The sequence below is a fragment of the Anomalospiza imberbis genome, chromosome 3 (genome assembly GCF_031753505.1).
Source record: "Anomalospiza imberbis isolate Cuckoo-Finch-1a 21T00152 chromosome 3, ASM3175350v1, whole genome shotgun sequence".
NCBI lineage: Eukaryota > Metazoa > Chordata > Aves > Passeriformes > Viduidae > Anomalospiza > Anomalospiza imberbis.
Genome location: NC_089683.1, coordinates 108,057,313 through 108,078,021, shown reverse-complemented (window position 1 = coordinate 108,078,021; position 20,709 = coordinate 108,057,313).

Genomic DNA, 20,709 nt, shown 5'->3' with positions numbered 1-20,709 from the left:
AGAGGCATAAATCCTAGAAGAGATCTGACTGTATTTAGTTTTGCTCTGGAAACTACTCTCTGCTTTGAATAGAGTGTGCACAATCTCATGAAAATCATGTGGATTTCACAGATCATATTGGACCAAGCTACTGTTATAAACAGCATTAAATAAAAGTGGATCAGGAATTTGTAGCATCAGCTACAATAAAGTGACAGGAAAAGTCCTGCTAAATAGCTTAACATCAGCAACAACCACAAGTCAAAGCAGAGCAGCTGGGCTAGACTCAGTATAGGTTTAATGCCAAATCATTTATATATCTTCCCACAGATATTTGCACAGAATTTTTTTCTTTCCAGTGGCAAGGACCTGTAATGTAACTTCAATTACTCAGAAGATCCACAGTGTCTTTTTGACTGTGAATGAAACGCCACTACTGAAGCTAGGCTCATCTTTAATCCTGCTGCAAGAATAATTCCCCCACCTTCTCCATAATGGAAGTATTAACACAATCAGCGTACTCTCCAGACTTGTCTAGGTGGAGTTCCTATGCTTGAGACATAACATAAGACAGACTCACACGTGTTTCTTCAGACAAACAGCCCCGTTTATTGTCTTCGGCACCTTTTATAGCCGAAACTCCTGGGTTGAGACAGTTCATTGGGCTATCTCTGTGCCCCCAGACTCTGAAGCAATAAGATGCCTGCATCCTAGGAGAGGATTGGCTGTGAGCTGCTGTCACTCAGCCCAGAGGCTGCTTCATGGAGCTGAGCTGGGCTGCTTGTTACAACCTGGTTAATACTAATGCCACACAGACTTAGCATTTCTATTTCAAAAATAAAGTAAGGCTGCCATGAGGTAGTTTTCTACTCTGTTTCTACTGACTGTGTTTTACTGATGGCGAGCATCATATTGATCCTTAGTCTCTCTTTCCCTCTCTGTTTACAATAGCCAACCTCCACTCAATACTGTGCTGCCATTTAGAAGAGTGCTTACTCACATCTTCACTGCCAGGTCTAGTTCTGAGAGACACAGATATCTGGAGTGAGGCCAGTAGATAGTTACAAATGAGTGGGGCTTGGAGCATCAGACAAGTAAGGAAATGGGAAAATCTGGAGAAGAGGAGGCTTAGGGGTATCAGTGAGGCTATAAAGGCAGGGCAGGACAGAGCACGGTCAGTAAGGAGGGAGCCAGACACTTCTTAGAGGTGCCCAGTGAATGGACAAGATGACCATAAACTGAAGTCCAGTAAATTCTATATTAAACAGGAAATTGGTAAAAAAAAAAAAAAAAGGTTCAGGGATGACAGAAATCTAGAACAGGTTGTCCAGTGGAGCTGTGCAACATCCATCATTGGAGAGAGACAGTACCGAACCGGACGCTGCCATGAAAGCCTCCACTCAAGTGACCTTGCTTGGAAGGAGGGGGTTGGACTAAATGGTCTCCTGAGCTGCCTTCCAGCCTCACAAGTTCTGTGATTCCTGTTGTAATCAGTGAGGAGTTAAAACTCTCATGTTTTACCACCTTCACCTTTCAGGAGCCTTAGCTCCCATGGTGAATGACTATGCCTTTTTCCATCAGTATGTAGCAACAAAAGCAAAGTACTTTCTTTTAAGTCCATTCTGTACTCACACCTTACACAGTCAAATTTGCCTAATTAATGTTGCTGGTCCATGATTTTGGGTTTTTCTTTTCCTTCGAGAAGAATAACATTCTTTGTAACATGTTTTCTCAAAGAAACGGAGCAAAACAACCATACAGCATGGTCTCACAAGCAGACTGAAATGGATTTCTATAAAGTAGAGAGTTTCCTAATGGTCCACGTGTAATACCTTATAAAAAATAATGAACCAGCTAATCTGCATCATTGCAAGCACCTTGCCCACAACAGTAATTTTCAGTTTTTAATCCAGCAGCAATCCAGAGATTGCTAAAAACTTCTGTGACACTTCTGGGCAGGAAGAACCAGCTCTTCTAGAGCTGGGAAAAAAAAAAAAAAGTTTTACTAATTGCATTTTCTTTCTGCTGTCTTTTTCACATGGCCCTTTATTAATTTATTTTCTCTCATTCTACTTCTGCAAAAGATAATAGAAAACCTACTTTGTTCTTAGATATTAGATAACTTCTGGAGACTTATTACTGACCATTCTTATGCCCTAAATACATATCCAAGCTAGTAGTCTCACCTCGGCTACAAAACAAACAAGCCAAAAACATAAACCAAAAAAACCCAAAGGGAGGTGCAAGAGAAGATATTTCTGGAATTCATTAGGACCTTGTCTACCCAAGCTAAAAAAAAGTCAGTATGCCATTGTTTGTCATATCTTCAGGAAAATCCTCCTCAGTTCCTTCCCTTTCTCCTAATTCCTGGGAGACTTGGCTTCCCCAGACAGGCCCCTCAAAGTGATTCCTGCTCACTTGTTTCTAACATCTGCTAGCTATTTGAAACTGCATCTGTTCATTCTAGTTCACTGGAAAAGGTCTGTTTTCCCAGCATGAAGCGATGCAAGGCAGAGTTACTGCATCTGAGTTAAGGCTCTACTGCACTTAGCTAAGGTACGTAAATAGACTGCAGAAAGAACAAAAATAATATATTCTATGACATCTGCTGGCTGCCCTCATCAGCCAACTCATGATAAGCTGTCATCACAAACATGTTTACTTTCCTCCTGTCCTCCTGCAAACATTTACCCTTTCTGTATTTCTGCTCTATTGCTTTCTGATGGAAAACCGTCACCTCTAAGTGGATTGTTGCTCATCAGCTTGCAAGGATATACCTGGAAATCTTTAAATGTTTTTGATTCTGATTTTGCAGAACCTCCACACGTGACAAAGGTGAAACTTTGCTGGTTTTAGAGACATCAGCTTTAAAAATCAGCAGATTTTTGAAAAGCTGTTCATTGTTGCATAGTAAGTCATGCAATATTTTATGCTATTTAAAATATTCTACCAAAAGAAGACTTAAAGAAAATACTTAGAAGGATAATTTACATAATTACTCTTTGGCCATGCTGAAAATAAAAGTGAGCTGACCTTCTCAAAAAACTCAAACTTTAAACATCCAGACAGAGTTCACTACACCTGTAAGCCACACTAAGGTACTTAGATCAATATGTTTCAGTGAAAATGTTCTTAGGAGGAAAGAAACAAGAGTTTAAGGTGTCCCACTTGCTGCTGTTAGTGACTCTGTTTGAAACAAACTGTCCATCACCCCTTCGAAGGTTTGTGCCAATATACAGTTGCCAGTTTTTTTTCCCTCAACCTGTAAAATATTTACATCTTAGCCCTCTCCGGATTTAACTAATTTTGCTGCACTCTAGGTCAGGGATTTCTAAAAGAAAGCCACTCACAGCCCATGTGGAACTTGCTTGTGGTCTCCAATGTCCTCCATTCCCACGACTTGAACTGGTTGCTATTTGTGTTTAGTAGAGGACCAGCTTTATCTCTTTTTCATTAAAATTGTTTTTGCTCTTCTTTAGCTATTGCCAGTTTTGAAAAAATTACAATATTTGCCACAAGGAGGAGCTTCTACAATATATTGCCAGGTTCTTGGCCCTGGACTAGGCAGAGATTCAAGGCTTTAGAGCAATCCAAGGCCCATTCTATGACTTTTCCATACTTTTCTGCAATTATATCGTTTCCATTTTGCTTTGTCACAAATTTAATTTTTGCACTTATTGCAGTATTTCTGCTATAGAAATGCATTTCTTATAAAAATCATTAGCAAACAATTTTGAATGGTTTTCTCTTCCCTGGTTCTTTGTCATCACTTCCTGCTCCTTGCAAAGACTTGTCATAAATTTCTATATTTCCTTTCTCATGTGATACCATACAAATCTAAGTGACATCCAGACAAATGTGAGCTTTGTTCAAGCATAAAATGAAATGCCAGTGTATTCTGGAACCACCTCACTTCCATAATCCAGACTATATTTGCACCTCCATTTCCCATTAATGTATCATTCTGCTATCACATCCCCCAAATTCCACCTTGGCTGCACAAAGCCATGACCAACTCAGCTCTCATTGTGGCAGCAGCAGTTAATGGGTTACTGATATTACTCATATATGCATATGCAGACTACATTTATCTGTCATATCAATCAACAGGCTTTGTAAGTATGAAGAAAATCTGTCTTGTAAGATGAAATTTATAAAATAAGGGCTGCATCTCATACTTTTACTTCCTTTCCAAACCCTCTCACCCAAATACACTCTTATCCAGGAAAAGTCAGCTGCTTTTTTTTTTTTTCATTTTTTTTCCCAAAATGAGCTGTTTGTGTGTTGCCAAGGTAAATGTTAATCATTAGCACTTCATTCATGGTTCTATTTACCATCTAAACAGGAGATGGCTTCAAACCATGCCCATGGGAAATTAAATTTCTAAAAATTACGATGCTTGTTTTAGCATCAAAATTAAGCTGTTAGATCACAAGAAAAATCTTGGCCAGGGAGAAGATCTCGATCTACATGAGAGTTGCAGAGAACATCTGTGTATGCCAGGAAATATGTATCCCTTAACAGGACCACCCTACTGTCAACACTCCATCTAGTGGGAAGGTTTTTTTTTGAAGAATGACCTCTCATCTCTTTAATAATAGCTGTACCATACAGTGAGGAAGAAAGGGGAAGCACGTATCTCAGAGCTGGCAGTGCAAGTGGAACACTGCAGTTTTCCTTTATGAAATCCAAGCATGGACATCACTTTTTTCTAGGCTAAAAGCCAGGAACACAAAAGCAGATTTCTTCTTGCATTTCTCTCTGGAATTAAGGGTGAGCTGGGACCAAGTGACAGGAATGTCATTCCACTTCCACAGTAGCAGCAGTGCCCCAAAGCAGAGCCATTCTTGCTGCATAGTTCAGTACATTGGTATTCAGCAGGTATGCAGGAAAGAGGAAGAGAGGAAAATGAGTTGAGAAAAACAGTCTCAGGAGAACTGGTGGCAGAATGAGCAATAGGATTGGGGGCTGAACTGAAAAAATCTTCCTGCGAGATCAGACCAGATGCCAATGAGATGCCTGAAGCAAAATTAAAAAAGGGAACTTCCCTGTCAAGAGAAACTAGCATCTCGAGCATTTAATTAAAAACTTTCCTGAATATTGTTTCTTTTGCCCTCACAAAACTGTGACAATTTGATCTGTAACAATCGTAAATAACATCACTTCTTTTTCCTCATGGCCAGGCTTATAATTTCAACTCTTAGCCTCCACAAATGTACTGTCCTTGATGTGCTTTGGCCTCTAGAACACTGCAGAAAAAAGAACGTTGCCTGTTTCTGAAGCAATACTTAAGAAGGGACGATAAGACACTTCATTTGAGGATCATTTTGGCTTTTGCTTTTCTTATAATAGCAACATTTTTTTCCACAGTATCTCTCATCAAATAGTAATAATTCTAACCAAAAATCATAACAAAACACCCTTGAACAAGAAGTCAAGTAGATTCAAAATCCTACACATTTAATCAGCAGAGATAAGTGTGACAAACCATTGCTGGAGCACAGATTGTTTATGCTGCAACTCAGACAAGAATGATTTTGAGATGTTTACACCCACAGCAATATTTGGACGGTAACTCGGTGGGGTAGGATTGTTTTTTGCATCTTTACTTCCAATGAAAGTTTCCGGCTTTAGAGCTGGAGTCGGTTTCATGGCGGAGGAGGGGTTTATGACTCATTCAATGAAGCTAATGATGACACTAGTTTTCCCTCCTTCTCTCAAACTTCTTTATCCACTGCCTCACTTCATGACTCATTTGACATCAAATATAATAAGAAATATATTTGTGTTTCATAGCTGCCTTTAACGCCATTAGAAAATGGGAAAAATCTGGACTACTAATTAGATTATTTATGTGGTTATACAGAAATTGTGCCCAAATTTCAGTGCTTTCTACGTTTACAATAGTATGACTTGTAAAAACAAGTTCAACCCCAGATTAGGCATAGAAACAGTTGTTGCATAAAACCATGTTTTATTCATGGAGAAAGCACTGGTATTCTATTCCTTCCATGCTCAGTTTTTCAAAGCTTAATTAGCACTGTTGGCTCTGAGGGAAATGGTAAAAAGCACTATCTTGAAAGAAGCCTTATTTTTAGGCCTAGTGATGACTGATTTACATTTTGAACCTTGCCATTTATCCTGGCTTGTGGGTCCATGCATGAGCCTGTCATAAGCCTTCATAGACAGACTTGTCCCTATAGCACCACATAGGAGGATTCAAAAGAGGGGTGTTAGAGTACAAGGGGTCAGCACACACTGTTCCCTTGGACTGTTTCCTACAGACTGCTCCAATCCACATGGAGAGAGTGCAGAACAAATTCATTTAATGCACTTCAGCACGTACCCAGCTCCTGGTTTTGCAGCATTTGCTCGTTGTAATACAATGCAGGAGCTCAGCATGACTGAGCAGCAGAACCTTTAAATCCAATCAAGAACAAGAGACACCAAAAGAGAGTAAGTTAAAAATTACAGAAAATGAAAGGCAGTGGTAGGTATGCCCATAACGCAGTAAAGCAAGCAAAAGAATGTGCTGTGAAACTTTAAACGACCTGTCTCTTTAAACAACCTGTCAGGTTTTGGTCAAACACTAAAAGCCAAGCATGCATCCCTAAACTCCTAATGGAAAAAATCAGTCACCTAGTTGTTCTCCCAAACAAATTTGAACTTAAATAATGACTGAGGAACTTTCATAATATGCTTTCTGGGCTGCTATTTCAAGCCGAACTCTGCATATGCCAAGAAGCAACCCTTTGCTTTCTTTAGCATCTACACTTCCTATAAAGTTTCATTTCCACACAGGACGCCCCACATCGCTGTAGCTCACAGCAAAGAATGGAAAGTCTCAGCACAAAAACACAGGAACACACAGCCATGCTTTCTTTAATGGTGGGCTATGACACAAACAAAAATTGTTGCCAGGAAATGGCTCTTCAGATTGCATTTGCTACGCTACACACTTCATTTCTCTCTATTATAGAAATATTCTTCAGCCAACCTACCACTAAGTGTCTTGTTTGCTTGAATCGCTGACAACCAGAGTACTTGCATTAGTGTTCACCCTGTTTTTTTTCACAGCCTACCCTTTTCACACCATTTCTGCTCTTGCAATTAATCTTGCAAGATTAATTCTGTGAAATGATCAATGACATTTATAATGTTTAAACAAGAAAGAAAAAGTGCCTTGATGCTTCTCTGTCTGTTTGTATTTTTGCAGCTTCAATGGAAAATCTACAACAGGCTTTGTTTGCTAATTATTTTAATTTGCAGCTTAGAGAGAAGAAGGGTTAGCACCTATCAGATAAACTTTACTCTAAAGATGAAAAGAATCACATGGGAATCAGAGCATCAGGTTGTAGATTAATTATTTTCCTGCTTTTTATGAATAAGAGAACAGTTCAGCCATATATTCCATTTCCATTTCCAGAGCAAGAGGAATGGATGCATGTCCCTGTTTTAAAGGAAAACATTGGCTCACTGACACTGCCCCTCACTTGCTTTTGAAAAATAGTTGACACCAGAAATAACTTCAAAATGCAAAGCAAACAATTACTTTCTAGCACCCTCTTCTTTCAGTGACTTGTACTTCCCATGTTTCCCGTGCTATTTGATTTCTGTATGCTACCATCTAGACATCTGTGTGGTCTTGTTATTATATTTGGCAGGTTTTGTTTATAATAAATATATTCTTATATAATAATATAAATCTATTATTAAAACAAATATAAGCATAACCATAAATATAAACACAAGTATAAATAAATATAAATATAAATATAAATATAAATATAAATATAAATATAATCATTTATATAAATGTATTATTATATTTGGCATAGAATATATTTTATTATTCCTGCTAAACTTGCAAAGCTTCAGGTCTCCAGGAAACTGTTGTTAACCAGTCACACAGTGCCCATACCTCAGTTTTAGCTAATTAACATTTTCAATGGAGTAAGAAACGAGATTATTCATTGATGTTAAGAAAAGAATAACTGGACATTACTAATGACATATTAACAAGCTGTCTGCTGCTCACTTACCAGCCACTGCCATGGGTTTTTTTTTTCATATTAACAGCTAAATTTTCACAGGGAGAATGCTGAATGGGTTCACTGTAAGTTAATGGGGCAGCTTCAATGTTTCTCAAGTTATATGCCAGGTGCTCCAGCCCACCCCAAGGCACAGACAGAGAGCAGAATGGACAACATTGCTCCTCTACTGTGTCCCTCACCCAGATCACTTAGGTCTCTTATTCAGCTCCAGGCTTCATGATGGCCAGTGGTAATTTGCAGTCTCTAGACAGATGGAGAGACCTCAAGTAATAAGCTGCAGCACAAATATCTCTCACTATAAATCAAGCAAAAAAAGTAATTAAAACCAATCTAGTAAACTAAGCATGAAGTGAATGCAGAACTGTTCCATCAGAGGAAACCCTGCTGCAGCTTGGAAATTTTTTTCTGCTTTCTTTTAAAGCTGTAATCCTGAAGTGCAAATATAACTTTGCCAGAGACAGTGAGGGGAGAGGCAGCAGAGTTCAGAGTATGAGGCCCCCTCACACACAACAGGAAGATGGGAATAGTTGAAAAAAAATACCAGTACTTCTGTTTTCAGTACATCAGGAAGAGGAAATTTTCATGTTTTCATTTAATTTTTTCATTTCATTTCGCCTTCTTTAAAGTAGTCAATAGTTTAAATTTAGGATAAGAAGCAAAGAGGAAGAACAGGACAAAGATTGAAAGCACATGCTGCTTTTGGACAGGGATGTTATTCCAAGTAAACCCTATAATTGTGCATTAGATTATGCACTGCCTGCTCAATGCAATACTTGTGTAGCAATTTAAGCTGGCCAGCAGAATACTTCGGTCTGTTACTAGATCTACTGGACTCTTCCCTTCTCTCTGCTTTTCCAGTTCCCGAAAAATCCACTAGAAGATACCAGCAAGAAGCTCAGGTGCCTTACATCTGGTCTGCTTGTTAGCCGGGAGCACAAACCCAGGCACCGCTGCTCGCTGAGCTGCCGGATAGTTCAGTCTCCTCTGCCACCCGGTGGTTTTGTGCTCATCCTGCAACCTGACCACGGCTTTTCCTCCAGGTAACACTTGGCAGAGTTATTAACGTATTTTCTCTGGACGAAAAAGTCAACTTAATGGAGTACAATGACAGCAGAAAGCCAAAGCCTCGTATTCTCATAACACAAAAAGCACTTTTGAAGGGTTTCTGATGTTCTTCACCCAAAACAAAGCTTTCCTCAAAACCCATCAAGTTCTAGTAATGAGTTCTACCTCATAATCAATATGAAAATCTAGTTAAAGTCTGAGGGTATAAGAATAGCTTTGAGCATTACCACCAAGACTCTTCCATATCACCACCATGTGGTTTTTTCAATAGTGGCGAGCTACAGAAATACTTAATATTTAGGTTCTGTATTGGTGTTGTCTCGAGGGGTTTTTGTGGTTTGTTTAGCTTTTTGTTGGGTTTGGGTTTTGGGTTTTTTCCATGAAAAATACTGGAAGGTGTTGCTTGCATCCAAAAGTGACTTGCAGTCTGTCAGATTCTTGAGCTTTTGGTTTTCTTTCCTACAAGAAAATTGCCAACCTGTAAATAAAGGCAGCACCTTTGTCCCATATTTAACTAGTACTACATTCTGACCATCTGAAGTAAGGCTCTACAGACGTATACTGTATCAGTTTTGGTTTTACTTGATTGTGTTTTATTTTCTTGGACCTCTCTCAGATCACAATGTCTCTAATGTCAGGAAAGTGCTTTTGCGAGTAGAAAAACTCCAGCTGTAAATAACCAATTGTTAGTACTACCTGTACCAATGACCCTGATTTATGTAGTTTGTTTGAGAAACATTCCTTGTGCATGAAAACAGTAATCTGGCCTGTACATTTAATGCATCTATTCTGGGAGCTTTAAATTCACCATTTAAATACTCCTTTTTAACTTCCATCCCTTCTATTTCCCCCTCCAAATATCATTCCTGAAATGCTATCAATTAAACCTTGTATTCTTGACCTTCCACATTATAATTCTGAATGTTTTAGGCTAATGAAGTAGCTGCATTCATACAGATATAAACACAGTTTAATAGACCTACAGGGCCCTTGAAAATGGAAGTCAGGAAAAAGGCTCCACTCTAAATTAGCATGTTGCAAATTATCAGTAACATTAAAATGCATGTGTAGTGCTGAAAATTACCTTACTGCTTCATGAATGAGGAGTCAATCTACCTAAAACCTAAGGAGTAGCAAAGAGATGGGAGAAACAAAGGTCCAGCAATTTTGTTGAGCACAATCTACCCTGGGTCTTAAATCTGCAAGCAACGTGAACTGCTACAATTCACAAAGAATGAGGCAGACCTGGCACAGAAAGTTGTCTACCACTATCTAATCCATATGCATATCCCAAGTCAGAAAGAAATTTCACTAGATATTGCTGAATTTTGTAACTATATAAAACAGCTGCTTTTCTACTGCAAACTACCGTTTTTAAAGGTAGCTTGCAGTAGAAAAGGAAAAAAAAATCAAGTCATGTCAGGTGTTATACAATTTTTTTGTGTCTTGTAAAGACTGTATTTTCAAGGCAGGTCTACATTCCAATTATGCACAAGGTAACACCTATCAGTTGCATTTGCAAACAAATCAAGTTCCAACAGAAGAAACTTAGGTAGCACTAAGTAGTCATAATACACATATCAACTTCTATAATGTCATGCTCTCCATGTGTGTAATCTCTATATCCATGTTTAGCAAGAAAGTTTAGCATACACAGTTATTCAAAGATAGTTCAAATTCAGTGCGTGGTAAATTGCTCGATTTTATACAAACATGACACTGTAGCGATGTTCCCATATCTGTGGACGCAAATAAAGTGCAAGAGGATTTAATTTCTTTTTCCTATTTTCCATGCATCACCCATTCCTAATTTTAACTACTTTCAGAAGGTACAAGCTACAGGCACTGAATAAAGTCAGTTTGGCTCCAGGAACAAGAATACTAAAGGCCAAGAATATGGCCCCCCTTGTGCTGATGACACACACTGTTTGGGGAGTGCTGTTTTAAGAAAATTATGATGTTGAATGTATCCAAGCACCAAAAAATCTCTGATGTGTAACTGATGTTCTCTGATGCATTAGGAGCTATAAGAAGACAGTGCATTTCAGGATAATGACCATAGCTGTTGTATGTTTCAGAAGGCCTGTTTCTTCAGCAAAGTAAGTTCAACACTGAGATAAAACCAGTTTAATTGCATCTGTCATTGGGCCAGTATTAAAAATTTCTCCTTACTAAGATGAATACATTAGAGCCAAGCTATTTGCTCAAAGTCTAAATGAAATCAAACAGTTTTTAATTTCTCTTAGAGTGAGTACAGCTTTGTTTCTGTGAAGATTTTCCTGGCCACTCTAAAACCAGATTAGTGGGTAACAGAAACATTTTTGCAATAAGCCCCATTCCTTGATGAGGTCACTTTGTCATGGCGAGCAAATATAGCTTCATATCAGCCTTGATTTTTGTTCACTTTCCCAATGATACGAAACAGAGATCCCTTTCTGACACCACTAACATCCTCAACAACCTGCTCACTTCCGGAGTTGTGCCAGTGCTCCATAGTTATCTCCCTCTCTTCTCCAGGTAATGCCACAGTGACACATGGTGAGGATTTTTGCAGGTTGGCAAGGACAATTCTCCAAGACTTCTTAGTTTTCAAATTCTAAGAGGGGTTTATGCATTCCCCCAGTTCCTAGCCACAGTAGCAAAACCAGAAATCAAATCCACTAATTTAGACCACATAAAAAATTTGCTTCTTCTCTGTAATATGTTAAAAGCAGTTCCTATAGAGACTGCATTGGTTAAATTCTATAAAAATAGTTCTGTTAAAAGTTTCCTCCACTTTCACCCTGATGTGACCATCTCTTGTTTCCAGCCTTTTTGCCTTCACAGCCTTTGACTCAGAAAGATCAACACTTACGCCTTGCCTCATTTACTATCACCTCTATCCTCTTTTCATGATAAATACAGATACAAGCCATCGTCTCTGAATTCTTCTCATTCTTTGCATTTCTCTCAAAATTTCAACTTTCTGTTCCCACCACAAAATTCAAATCCAGTTAGTTCTACACTCAGCTTCCAAATAGCCATACTCCCCTGAAATAACACGCAGAGACAAAAAACCCAAACCACATACTGACTTGTTTTTTTAAACCTCTCATTACCCTGATCTTGGCATCCCTTCCACTGACTTCCTTGTTGCCTGTTTTCAAATTCCTTCTCTGTTGCATCTCGGTTTGGGGTTTAGGTTAGGGGTTCTGATCTGTTAGCTAGCCATGTTCTGTGTACCCCCGCGCACCCCCCGTGTCTCTTCCCCCCCGATGGCGGTTCACTCTAGGTCCCTGACTATTGGAACTTCCGCCATCATTCCTGTGATCCGTCCTGCCCGGAGGGTTCGGTGCCTGTCACCCCATTCTCCCAACCCCCGTTTGCCCCAGAGCCCGGGGTCCGCCCCGTCCGCGTCCCCGTTGGGCGCCATGGTCCACGTGGTCCCCATTGGGCGGGAGGGCCCCTGCCCTCCTCGCCCCGCCCCCGATATAATCCCGCGCCTCAGAGTGCCTGCTGGGAGCGGGTCGCGGTGCCTCAGCTCAGCTCCCCGCAGCAATAAAGGACTTTCAGCCTTCCACACGTGGGGAATCCGGACGTTTCTTCAACCCTTTGCTGGTGTCTCTCGCTCGCGGTGGCAAGAATCTGCAGCCAACCCCACCTGGACTGCGGCACGGAGCCGAGTCCGGAAACACGCGGCGATCCCGGGTCCTGGAAAGAGGTGGTACCGCTCTAGGTGCCGGAGCTGCCCGGGGACCGGGAAAACACCAAGCGATGCCACGCTTCTCTTCCCACATCTTCCCTACACACCTGATACACTATTTTTAAATTTTTGTTGTTGTTGTTGAACTGCTTATAAGGAAGGTCCACTGAGATGATGCAAGTTGAAACTACTTCAATATTCTGAGTTTCATTCTGGACATGGCCAAGTCACTGGAAAACAGGTACTTTTACTGAAATTTATCTTGAGTAGTTACAATATATACCTGAGAAAAAACATTTTAAGTCTCAGAAAACCGTCTGTAAGAGATGTACCAGTTACACTCTGTGACCTGGGCACAGCCCTGTTCCCAAGCTGCTTAAGTGGTACATGCGTGTGTTTTGCCATGCTTTACTTTGCCTTCTCAATTCTCACCTGTGAAGTATTATCAGGTACAAGGAGTAATCCATCCCCCCTGAAGGCTACTCATATCTTACAGCATCATCTGATCTCATTTTCTTCTGGTCAACTGAAAGCCAAATTATATCAAATTTTAGGCAACATTCACAAAGTAACTCTCCATTTTCTCCCTTCCTAACTGTTCAACTGGTTGAACAGTGAAAACAATACTGCTTATGATATGTGACTCCTAAGCAAGTATATGCTTAGGTGGGAGGCAAAAATTATATCAACCTTGATGTAAAAAGAACTAACCCAGCCTTTCAGGCAAGTAAGAATTCTCTGCTGCATAATAACAGTTTAGCCTCTCTTCCCACAAAAAAGAGAGCACAGAAGCATATTTATGAAAGGAACTCCTGCAAGGAAACTTGTTTTAGATTTCAGAAAAGCTAAATTTCAGAAACTTACACTGCATTTCTTTCAAATGGATCAATGAGGAGATTTTAATTGTCATGTTTGCTTACATAAAACTGTACAAGCAACTTACTGTAAATGCAGGTGAACCTGGTGGGAAAAAATGATGATGTCTGACTCCAGTTCAGAAGGCTGAATGATTTCTTTATTATAACTATACAATAATACATTAATATACTATTTAAAGGAGATAAAAAAACTACATACATACTTTTTCTAACTACCATATCTAACCAACCCACAACTCCTGACCCTCCCTGGAGAGTCCAGACACAGGTTGATTGGATTGGCCATCAGGCTCAAACAATCCTCACCAGAATCCAATCAAGCAATCACCCCAGGTAAACAATTCTCCAAACATATTCCACATGGGAAAAACAAGGACCAGAAATAGAAATTGTTTTCTCTTTCTTTGCTCTGTGCTCCTCTATGGAAAAATCCTGAGAGAGAGAAGAATGTGCCTGCCACACGGCCCTGAAAGTTGTCTCCAAAAAATCTGAGCGGTGCAGGATGTGTCCCAGATCCAACCTGCCACCACCTTGAACTCATGGTGCTTTGACAGTCCCAGGCACATCCTGCAAACTGACAGCAGGAACCTGGGGTGGCAAGTTTTGTTTCACAGGGAAAAGGGCCGGTGTTTGTGTTCAGGGGCCTGTGGCCCTGAGTTGGCAGCCACCTCCTGAAATTCCGAATGGCGAAGGATGTTTCCCAGGCTCAACCTGCCACCACTTCGAATTTGTGCTGCCTTGACAGTCCCAAGCACATCCTGCAAACTGACAATCAGGAACCTGGGGTGGCGAGCATTGTTTCACAGGGAAAAGGGCCGGCGTTCTTGTTCATGTTGTCTGTGGCCCTGAATGGGCGTTTGCCTCCAAAAAATCCGAATGGGGCAGGATGTGTCCCACACCCAAGCTACTACCACCTCGAACTGGTGCTGCCCTGACAGTCCATGCTCATCCTGCAAACTGACATCAAGGACCTGGGGTGTTGAGTTTTGTTTCACAGGGAAAAGGGCCAGCATTCGTAGTCAGGGGCCTGTGGCACTGAGTGGGCGGCCACCTCCTGAAAATCCAAATGGCACAGGATGTGTCCCAGACCCAACCTGCCACCACGTGGAACTCGTCGTGCCTTGACATTCCCAAGCGCACCCTGCAAATTGACCACTCTCAGTCCACAAGGCGGCAGCGCTGCCGTCCACCTCATCCGGGGCTGCCGCCCGCCTTGGGGTTGCAGGCAGGAAAGGCAGGCAAAAAAACCAGGCATGGTCCCCTTCAAAAAAACCTCTAAAATAAATGCCCCAAAGCCACCACAAAATAAAAAAAAAGAAAAAAAAAAAAAGCCAAACTACCCAAAAAACCATGCCTCCAAAATAGAGAGAAAATAAAAAAACCTTTTCTTTTAAACTATATTTAAACATATGTTATTTTTCTATTTTTCATATATATATTTTTCATATATATTCATATTTTGATTGTTAATGTATATTGATGCACAATTATATTTTTATTCTATATTACATTTATTCCTATGACATATATTATTATATTTTATATTTGTATATCTATCTTAATATATTGATTATATATTTCTATATTTAGATTTATACTACTAAAAGGCTTATATTGCTTAAAATAAAACCCCTGCGTCTGCCCAAATAAAACCCAAACAAAGCCCTTTCTATTAAACTGTGTTTAATTTTTTTAAAATTTTTATTTTTCATATTTATATTCACATTTATATTTTACATGTATATTGATGTATGGTGTTATTTATATTCTATCTCTTCCTTTTACTTATAATTATTTCTATTTTATGTTTCTAGATACATCTTTATATGTTGACTACATATTTTTATGTTTAGAAATATATCAAAATATGTATATTCGTAATTTTAAAATAAAAACTCTGTGTCTAACCAAATAACCACAAAAGCCCTTTCTTCAAAATTATATTTAAATATTTATATATATTTTTTCATAATTATATTCACATTTGCATTTATACTCTATATTGGTGTATTCTATTTATAAATATAATACATATTACAATGTAAGAAGATAGATAAATTATATTTATATTTCATATATTCTACTAAAACATATATTTACTTATTTTAATTTTCATGTATATCCTAATGTATTTATTATATATTTCTATACATTGATGTCTTTCTTTTATTTATATTTATAAAAAAACAATCAAATACATCAAACTACAATAACAAAAAAACCCCCTTAAATTTAAAAGAACAGAAAATTATTCCTAACTCAATAAACTCATAATGCCTCAAACCATCAAAACAAAAATGCCCCCTAGAAATAAACACAAAGCCAAAAGAAAAATGTAGCCATAAACAGCATCTCCCAAATAATGTTACCATAAAACATACACTACAATCAAACAACCCAAATAAATAAAACCCCTATAATATAATAAACAATAATGCAATTATCAATATTTAAAAAACCTCACTAATTAACTACAGGACACTACCTCAAACCCACCAAAATAAACACTACATACTCGCGCTAATAAAAGCCACCACAACAGAATTGAAAAGCTACCTTCTACTTCATGCTGCGACCCACAAAAACCATTGTGAACCTTAAAAAACATATCCTTTAAAAACATAACACCCCACCAAAAAAAAAAACAAAACAAAAAAAAAAAAAAAAAAAAAAAAAAAAAAAAACAACAAAACTCCAAGAAAAAATCTAACAAAAAATTAAAAAAAAACCCTTATCATCAACATCTGAACCAAGAACCATAACATTCAAGAAGTACACTGTTGTAGGTTGGGCTGGTTTAATTAGGGATTTTATTAATGTTAGTTAGGTTGGTTCTCTGTACCCCTATTTTCCCTCACAATGGTCTGCTCCAAGCTGTCTGCCACGGGAGCTCTTACCTGTCAATCTTGTAGCCACTCCCTGATTCTTCTTGAAAGTGCCATATCAATCAGCCCATCTTTGCAATCCCATTTGTCCCAGAACACTGTACCCACCTCTGTTATGTTCCCGTAGGTTGTCATGTTCTATGTCACTCCCCTGTTGTCTGTTCCTATTGGGTGAGGGGGTATTCCGCCCCTGTCCGCCCGCCCCGTATTTAATCCAATGCTTTCGTTCTCTCGGGGACATTTTGCCCTGCATCAGTGTTAGGAGCAGCTCTGACCACCGCTGCAGCCACGCGGGAAATAAAAGTTCTCATCCTCGCCGGCAAACTGTGCCTCTTTTGCCCCTATGTTTCCTCTCAGCCTGAATCCACCGAGGCTGCGAACCCACGCCGGAGCGCTCAGCACTAGCGGGGAGGCGAACGCCACGGCCCATGCCGGAGCGCTCAGCACTAGCGGGGAGGCGAACGCCACGGCCCACGCCGGAGCGCTCAGCACTAGCGGGGAGGCGAACGCCACGGCCCACGCTGGAGCGCTCAGCACTAGCAGGGAGGCGAACGCCACAGCCCTGGAGCGCCCGTGCACGCAGGAGCTACCGTCTGTGCAGAGGCAGCTCTAGCCGGACATCCCAGCTGTGGAGAAAAGTCGCAGTACACCATTTCCTTTGTCATACACCAACTACAAACAAAATAGAACGATACAATAAATTTGTAAAAACCATCTGAAAACCACTACATAAAATAACTCCCGAAAATTACAACCCGCGCTCCCGGCACCGGGCGGAGCGCGGCTCCCGGCAGGAAAGCGGCTCCTCTGGCAGGCAGAGGCGGCGCCGCGCCGGGAGACCCCCGCCTGTTCCCCCCTGCCCGGTGGGGCCAGTACCGAGCCCAGGGCGCCCCGACGGTGCCTGAGCCCCGCGCCCGGAGCGGGCAGAGCGGCCGGCACCAGCCGGGACCAGCGCAGCGCCCATGCCGTGTCGGCCCGCCCGCTGGCACGGCAGAGCTCCCCTCGGCTCCGCACGGCTCGCACCGGCGCGGCTCTGGCAGTCCCGCGGCAGCCCAGCCGCGCCAGTTCCCCTTCCACCTCAGCAACTCCCCAGGCAATGCCAGGAGGAGTCCCGTGCCAGAATCTTTGGTTCCAGGCCAGGGCAGAAGAAGCACCCTCCAATGCAGCAGCACACCCCTATTTCAACCCTTCAAATGCTGCGAGAGCTGCAGCTTCCTTCAATTGAACCCCCGAAACTGATGCCACACTCAGATGCTCACCTCACTTCAATAAGGGCAAGTAAGTGATTTCCTCCTTAAGTTCATCCCCTGTAGTAGCAGAAAAGAAGGGCTTTTCCTCAAATGAAATCCTTCAAATTGTGGGAATCTTCCAAATCAGAGGGTTTTTGGAAAGCTGCAAAAAGCATGCCTCAAACAGCAGAACTGCGATTAGAGCTAAGCAGTAGACATAAGAGTAAGACAGCAGAAAAATTAAGACAGAAGAAAAATTATATAAGAAGAAGAAAAGAAATACATAAGATTAAAACAGCAGAAAAATTACATAACAAGTAGGAGAGCAAGGACAAACACAACAATGGTCTGTGTATCAATTCTTGGCTAGAAAAACTTCTTAAGCTACAGAAAAGTATATCTAGCAAGATATTAGGAAGTTCAAAGCTTAAGAATGGAGCCCTGTGCATTGTGTTTTAAGGTTTACAAGCAGGTATTGTATTCAAAATAAACGAGCATTGTTTCAACCAAAGGTACATGTGCTTAAAGTGGTTTGATAGAACTACTGTCAATATGTCAATTCTAACATTAAGTTTTTTGTCTGCTGCTGGGGATGTGAGATAGGGCATTTTCTTATTATCATAACCATATAATGAGAGTGATGTGAGAAAACAAAACAGTTTGGGACGAGTTCCACAGCAGTCCTATCCCATTTGTGATTTGTACACAGTCTCCTGGCTGGTGATACAAATGATGGGGAGGGGGTAATTTCTACCTCAATCCAAACCCTTTAAAAGGAGGGACAACAGGGATGCCCCCTCAATTTAAACCTTAGGATGACAAAAATGCGGGGTGGGTGGTTACCCTCAAATGAAATCAATAATACAACAACAGTATTTCTCCCCTTCCATTTAAAATAGAGCACAGGGATTCCCTGTAATCCCTGTGATACCCCTAACACCCTGGAAAAATCTGGTTTTCCTTCAATCAATACCCTTAAAACCACAAGTGAAGGGGGATCTCCCCTAACTCAAACACATAATAACAGTATGGAAGACAATATTGGAAGACAATAATGGAGACAATAATGGAAGAGGAGTTTCTTCTCCCATTTGGAATTTCTTTTGTTCTCATAAGCCCCATTTTTTTTTCTGGGAGCACTGGGGAAGGATTGGCAAGATGAGAATCAGGAGCTGAGGCCACTTGTATGAGGTTTAACAAGGTGAAGTGCCCCGTCCTGCAGTTGGGCCACAACATCCCCATGGATGGCTACAGGCTGGGGGCAGAGTGGCTGGAAAGCTGCCCAGAAGAAAAGGACCTGGGAGCGCTGGTTGGCAGTGGCTGAATGTGAGCCAGCATGTGCCCAGGTGGCCAAGAATGCCAATAGCATCCTGTTCTGGGAATGCTTTAGTGGTAGCCTTGGCAGTTTTAGCAGTCTCAGGTTATTAGGAGGTCTCTATAAAAGTCTTTTCCAATGGAAACAATTCTGCAATTCTAAATCTCCATTCCCTATTTTGAGGGATGCAGTCCCTAAAAGACCCACATTTGTCTTTTTAAGGAATTTAACATCAACCTTTCCTTGAATATAATAGGAATCAGACTTTAAATGCTCTCGAAACACTTTAAATTCCTTGATCTTAAGCTGTGTGTTTGAATTGAGGAGCTTTTGTACAAAAAAGGTTGGACCATGGGATAAATGCAGGCAATTCAGCTGCAATGGCACTTGTTTTATCTGCTTTTCTTCTTCCTTTCCCCATATTGGAAGTATTTGTCTTATACTTTGACTTCTGGGTCAGACTTGCTCATGAATGGGTTGTAAAATCTTATCTACCCCTTTCTACTGAAAAATGCTTGCAGACTGGTGGGAATTGGTAGTGACAAGGCTTACAAACCAGTTTCCAGTATGATTAGTCCAGTGTCCCTGCTTAAGTCCAGGTATGCTTGTATTAAAAAGGAACTGACTATTCTAACTCACTCTCCCCCTTCCCCCCCCTTTTTTTTTTTTTCTTGTAGCTCTTGGGGCAAGTTTTCTGTACCATTCCAACTCTTCATTATCAAAAATGTGAAGTGATGTGGCTGCTGTAGTAGCAGCCTGAGTTCAGTGGGAACAACTCCAAAGCACTGGGTCCCACAGAAGTGGGCACAGTGGGAGACTTGCCTCTGCTGCCATGGCCATCCAGCCATGGGGAGCAGCTGCTGGGGCTTCCTCGATTCTGCCAACAGCAGTCTGCCTCCAGCATGTGGACTGTATGGCCATGATTCTGAAAGAATGTGGAAAATGCATCCTTTAAATGTATTTTGATGGTGTCTGATGTCACCTGACTGGAGCAGTTTGGTAGGCGAGATGCACTGTGGGCAGGGCCATGGCAGGGATCGGATGCTGGCACTGGCACAGTCAGAGTTATTTTTCAAGGCAGGCTCCTAATAGAGCTGTGTGGGAAGGCACCAGCAGCATTATCAGCCCAGCGAGCAGCAGAACATGGAGGTGACCTTTATCTGCAAAGAGCCCGTCACCCGCTTGGCTCCCCGCCATGGCAGTGCAAGATGATTCTGCCGCATGGGAAAGGCTGCAGCAGCCTGGAGACTCCTTCAGCCAGGACTTGTTGCAATCTCGTTGCTGCAGAGAAGGGGGGAGCTGGGCTGCTCCCCAGTGGTGGGAGGAGGGGTCTTGTGCCAGCCCGGAGAGCCTGTGCACATTGCCAGGGAACAGTTGTGCCCTGCATGTGCCCCCTGCAATGAGCTGTGCTGCTCCCAGTTCCCCATGGAGCTATAGGGCTGCTCAGCTGTGGGGCAGGGAGAGGAGCAGGAGGGTCCAAGTGCAGCTGAGCCATTCCTGGAAGGCACAGGGCTCTGGGCTCCCTGCTGTCCCAGGACAGCCCAGAGGGCCAGGCTGTTCCTGTGGTAGCTCTGTGGAAGTGGGTCAGGGTTTTCCCCTGGCCTGCCCCAAGTGTCTGCCAG